Source organism: Mus musculus, chromosome X (assembly GCF_000001635.26).
Source record: "Mus musculus strain C57BL/6J chromosome X, GRCm38.p6 C57BL/6J".
NCBI classification, from domain to species: domain Eukaryota; kingdom Metazoa; phylum Chordata; class Mammalia; order Rodentia; family Muridae; genus Mus; species Mus musculus.
In genome coordinates, this window is record NC_000086.7 from 22301098 (window position 1) to 22307713 (window position 6616).

General features: G+C 36.0%; 1 pseudogene; it reads right to left on the bottom strand.

Moving 5' to 3' along the window:
• Positions 4500-5203, bottom strand: Gm6071 (predicted gene 6071; annotated as a pseudogene).

Below are 6616 nucleotides of genomic sequence, written 5' to 3' on the forward strand. Positions count from 1 at the left end.
TATTAAAATGCACTATTCTTATGTATAGATATTGCTTGAGTTATTACTGTTAATTCATTTATGTATTTACATTGCTGTATCAAGAACATGCAAAATGAATGTAATATGATGCTAATTTTGCAGAACTTCCATAACCATAGAAGAATACATGTTCATACACATAGAGAATCTACTTGAGGGTATTCAGTTACAAGCTTAATGAGAACATCAGGCCCAAGACTCAAATTTTAAGTGTTTTTTTATTTTATTTTTAGTTGGCTGAAGAAACCAAAACAGAAGTTAAATTGATATGACTAATGCATGTAACCTGAAGAGCACATACTCAATGTACTTATATGGGTGTAGGTGTGTGTGTGTGTGTGTGTGTCTGTGTGTGTGTGTGTATGCACACCTGTGTGTGCACACAGTATGTAATCATAAGATCAGGATAAATAGTTCTGCTTTCTCACTACAGATATTTATTGGTTGGGTTAAACTTTATCACGATTCTGCCATGATGCTAATTAAATGAAGTAAGTTACAGGCAGAATGTGTATGGCACTTTGAATCATTATAGAGAAGAGTGTGACTGGAATGTAGTGAAAAAAGATACTGGGAAGATGTAGTCAAATGGAAAACCACACATTCTGTAAGGTATTGTAAGTACTTATAATGACCATCAGAACAGAAAGAGAAGACACTAAAGAATATTGAACAAAAGGGTGACATATTTTGACTTTCTTCTTAAAATTACTCATTTTTAACACTATTGGAGCTATAACCATAAATTGTTACAGATATGACTGTATAAACATAAGCTGAATAAGGAAAACATAGTGCATAAGGACCCAAATCTACATAAAGAATTGTAGGTAGCCGAGGAATTCTGAAATGCTGAAAGGACAAATAGTCTTCCCCAGGGAAAAGCACACCAATTAGTTATCCAATACTGAATGGTCATCCCTGAAAACACATAGAAGCACACACACACACAACTATCACAATAAAGGTATATATATATATATATATATATATATATATATACATATATACATATATATATATATAAACATATATATCTTAATTGTTGTTACACACATGAATATTATATATGTATATACATATAAAATATTCATGTGTGTAACAACAATTAAGAAATACAGAGGGCCATGAATTTACAAGAGAACACGAAGAGATATATGGGAGGATTTTGAGAGGGAAAAGGGGAGAAATGATGTAATTATAATCTCAAAAACAGTCCACTTGGGGAACAGAATAAATAAAATATAAATTCAAAAAGACATTTGCAGCACTGAAATTATATGCTAGGACAAGAGAGTAAAAGTTAAGAACGCCTTTTGAACAGTTGTTCCAAAATTGACAAAGGCTTTGGTGTTTATTAGATTAGTGTATTTGAAACTTCTTGAATACACATGGGACAAGCTACTTTAGGATAAGTATAGCACCCAGACATCCTCTAAAGAGAACTAGTCTATTATGATGTTTTGTGTGATTAGGAAATTACGAACATAATATTCCACATTATTAAATTTTAGTTTCTATAATTATTGACATATTTCTAGTTATGAAGTAATATAATTTTATATCAGAAAGACTGAAAAGCTTTATACCCCTGTTCCCCAAGTGAAATATTAAACAGAAATAGAATATTGAGTAGGATATCTTAATAGCCTAGATATCAACAACAAAAACTACAGTTAAGTAAAAAAAAAAACAAAAAACAAAAAAAAACAAAAAAAAAACCAAGAGAATGTCATATTCAAAATGGCAGGAAAATTGAGGCACTTTTACTCCCTCTAATCTCATGTCTTCTAGATGATAGACACAGGAAATTTCTTTAGATTTATTTTATGAGTTTCATTACTGTATATATGTTTATATGTATTTTATGCATAGCCTGTGTATTTCTGGTCCTGTCAGACATCAGAAAAATTACCAGAATTTCTGGAACTGCATTATGGATGGTTATGAGCCATCATGTGTATGTTGGAAACAAAACTAATGTTCCATGTAAGAGCAAAACGTGCTCTTATCTGCTGATCTATCTCTCAAGACCTGTAAGACACAATTTCAAAGAAATGATGGCACAATATCCATTTGCTACCTAGGAGACAGACAAAGCATAAGTTACCAAGTTTTCACCATTTTAATTTGGGTGTGGGCTGGTAAGATTTAGATATGTGCCACCTAATTCAAAGAACTCTGGAATATCTATAATTCTCAGCTAATTAAAGCTCTAGGAAGCAACAAGTACGATTTGTGAAACTTAGAAGACAACTGACTTTAGATAACTACAAATCTATGGTGAGAGATTATTGATCCAGTGAAAACAGCAAATGCCAATATAGCCATAAGAAAATTTCTAGAGACAAAAGAGAGAAGAAAAAGTGATTTTTAAAGAAGATAATGGACCCAAATCGAATGCAACAATCTCAAGTAGAGAAATGAGATAATAGCAACATTGTTCACAAGTGCAAAACTATGGTAGCAGTCTGTGATGAGTGAAAAAAGATACACATACACAAGGGAGTATTAGTCTTAAGAGGATTGCGGGTCTGACACATTCTCTAGCATGAATTAAACTTGGAGATATTAGGCTAAATGAAATAAGACAGTAATATCAGGATAAATATTGTATGATTATATTTATATACATATATGTATTCAGATTCATATAGGTCATAAAATGGTGGTTGTCAGGCAGTGATATGGAAAAATTGAGTTATTATTTAATGGGTACAGATTTTCTGTTAGAAAAGTTGAATGTTCTTGAGATGGATGGTAATGATTACGGCACAGCATTGTGAATGTTCTCAGTCCAATGAGTTGTCTGACCTAGTAAAATATAGCCCTGGGTTAACAAAAGGGACATTATTGTTATAGGGGTAACCAACCATTTTTCTGATTGGGTTTAATCTCCTCTTCAAGGGAAGAAACTCTTTCCTGGTATTGTAAATGTCTCTCAAATCCCAGTGCTGAGGAGTCCACTGGCCCAAAATGTGAGCCTACTACTATTTTACAAAATGGACAAAACATCAAACCGTTTTTTAAATATGTACCTCAATACCCACAGAGTGAAACTCTCATTGTACAAGCTGCTATTTGCAGACAATTGCAGTTACTACAGACTCACAGATGAACAAATATCTGTGGATTTCTTATCAATAAAAGGGATATTTATATGACACCAGATGCCCTATTAGATGCAGACAAACTCTTAGAGGAGAAGTTAGAGAGTAAGGACAGAGACATTCATGCAGATATTGCCATGCTGGTAATTTTGACCGCTCATGGGTATTGTACTGGGTAGAACTGTTTAATTTCTTCCTTTGGCACTTTGTATCATACACTTTGCATTCCACATCAGGTCCAGCTAGAATAAGTCCAGTACAGTGTTCTAAGTCTGAATTGTCTTTAGCAATGGTGGCCTACCCTCAATCACTGAGAGACATCTAAATATTGTTTTGGGGGTCACTTGAACCACCCTGACTAACCATTCAAAAGTACGACTTTTTGTGCCTGGTATTGAAGTTTTGGTTTGTACACTAATATGTGTTGTGTATAATTCTAGGAAAACATAAAATGATTCCTTGAAACTTTGCCAAACAACCTTGGTGTTATTTTTTCCCATCCCTGCTTCTCCTTCTGTGTGGACATCACTCTCCCCTCCCCAAATGGAGCCACCTACATGTTACTCTGTTTTCCTACTTCATATCACCTGTATCTTGTTATTTACCTCCCAAGACTGCTGACACCAAGTCTGGTCCTTTTAAACAGAACCTGATTTCTGTAGGTACTTCATGTTGTATTCTCATGGCTGAAGAATTAGAGCTAGGAACCACAAATAGAGAAACAGGGAACATTTGTCTTTGGGGGTCTGGGCTATCTCACACAATACAATATTTTCTAACTCTGTCCATTTACCTGAAACTTTCATCTTTAAATTTTCTTTATATCAGAGTAGCATTCCATACTGTATATTTAGCACATGTTCACTGTCTATCTATTCATCAGTTGAATGACATTTAGATTGCTTCCATTTTCTAGCTATTTTCAATAGAGAAACTATGAACCTTGCTGAATAAGTATCTGTGGAGTCAGATGTTAATTCCTTTAGTAGTATAGCCAGGTCATATGGTAGATTTCTTTTAGGTTTTTTGTTTGTTTTTTTGTTTGTTTGTATTTTTGAGGACTCTCCACACATCCAGAGTGGCTGGATCAGTTTGCAAACTCACCTACTGTGAATGGGTTTAGCTTTTCCTTGCATCTTCTACGGCATTTTTTTTGGTAAATTGTTTTGTTAATCTTAGCCAATTGAGACAGGTGTGTTTCAAATCTATCTTCCTAGTAGCCAAGGTTATTGAATACCTTTTGATCTTTCTTAGCCAGTGTTATGACCCCTATTCAGAGCTCTGCTCTGATGCCTAGTCCATTTTTAATTGAGTCTTTTGCTTGTATTCCTAGTCCATTTCTAGTTGGGTCATTTGATTCTTTATTTTTTCTTATTTAGTTTTTATTCATAATCATAAACTTAACTTTGTAATCCAGCTAGACTTTAAGGGGAATGAGGAAAATTTGGAACGAAATTCTTTGGAACCCAAAGAACTTCAGTGAGAACAGAGATTACAGGGTATTTCAAGCAGATGGGGTCAGGGGAATGGTTCGATGCCCACAAGTCAAAAATAAATTAGAGTTATCCACAGTAGGAAATGGTGATCTTTCTGGTCTTGCCATTCCTGGACCCAAAATGCTCCATGGCTTCCACAATGTTCATGCCTTCTTTCAACTTCCCAAAGACCACATGCTTGCCATCCAGTCTTGGAAGTGCAGATAAAAAACTGGGAGCCATTTGTGTTTGGTCCAGCATTTGCCATGGACAAGATTTCAGGACCTGTATGCTTCAGGAGGAAGATCTCATCCTCAAATTTCTCTCCTTTGATAGATCTGTCACCAGTGCCATTATGGTATGTGAAGTCACTACCCTGGTACATGAATCCTGGAGTAATTCTGTGAAAGGGGGAACCTTTATAGCCAAATCCTTTCGTTCCCAGTGCTCAGAGTACAAACGTTTTCTGCTGTCTTTGTCTACAAACAGATTGAAGGAGCCTCGACCCAAGGGCTCACCATCAGCAGTGAGAAGTACACAGTGGGGTTGACCATGGCTGCAGCAAGCAGTGAAAAGTGACAGCAGCATATGCAGAGCAGCTGGTCATTTGATTCTTTACCTCTTTTTGTTGTTGTTTTTGGTTTTTTAGTTCTTTGTTTATTCTGACTATTAATCCTCTGTTAGAAGAACAGCTGGCTGTGACGAAAGTATGGACCATCTAGAGACTGCCATATCCAGGGATCCATCCCATAATCAGATTCCAAACGCTGACACCATTGCATACACTAGCAAGATTTTGCTGAAAGGACCCAGATGTAGCTGTCTCTTGTGAGACTATGCCGGGGCGTAGCAAATACAGAAGTGGATGCTCACAGTCAGCTATTGGATGAATCACAGGGCTCCCAATGGAGGAGCTAGAGAAAGTATCCAAGGAGCCAAAGGGATCTGCAACCCTATAGGTGGAACAACATTATGAACTAACCAGTACCCCGGAGCTCTTAACTCTAGCTGCATATGTATCAAAAGATGGCCTAGTTGGCCATCACTGGAAAGAGAGGCCCATTGGACACGCAAACTTTATATGCCCCAGTACAGGGGAACGCCAGGGCCAAAAAGTGAGAGTGGGTGGGTAGGGGAGGGGGGGGAGGGTATGGGGGACTTTGGGGATAGCATTGGAAATGTAATTGAGGAAAATACGTAATAAAAAAAGTATGATAAAAAGAAGAAGAAGAAGAAGAAGAAGAAGAAGAAGAAGAAGAAGAAGAAGAAGAAGAAGAAGAAGAAGAAGAAGAAGAAGAAGAAGAGCTGACAAAGATTCTCTCCCACATTGTGGGTTTCTCCTTCAATCAATAGGTTGCTTCCTTGGCTGTAGAGATGCTTTTTAGTTTTATGAGGTCCCAGCTTTCAAATGGAGATCTTAATTCCTGGTGAGAACTAATTAACAGGGCAAATGGAAGCCTATTCAGAAAGTCCTTTCCTGCATCTGTTATCATAGGGTACTGCCTTTGCTTTCTTCTTCTAGCAGTTTTAGTGTTTTAGCTTTCAAATTGAGTTCTTTGATCCATTTGTATCTAATTTTGTTACAGGGTAATAAATATGGCTCCAATTTCTATCTTCTGTACATGGACATCCATTTTTCCCAGCCCCATTTATTGTTTTGTGGCCTTTTTTGTCAAATATTAATTGGCTGTAGTTACAAGTACTCAGGTTTGAGTCTTCTATTTTATTCATTTGTCTACATGGATTTTTTTTTTGAGCCAGTATCATGTTTTTCTTATTATAGCTCCAAAATATATCATGAAGTTCATGAATGGCACTTTCTGCAGTATTTACTTTGAGCAGGATTGTTCTGGCTATTCATGGACTTTTCTGATTGCATGTGACTTTTAGTTTAGTTTTGCTGTTGTTGTTTTCTATTTCTGTGAAGAATGTATTGTAACAGGGTTTACATTAATTCTGTAAATGGCTTTTGGTAAAATGGTTGACATCACAATATTAATTCTACCAGTC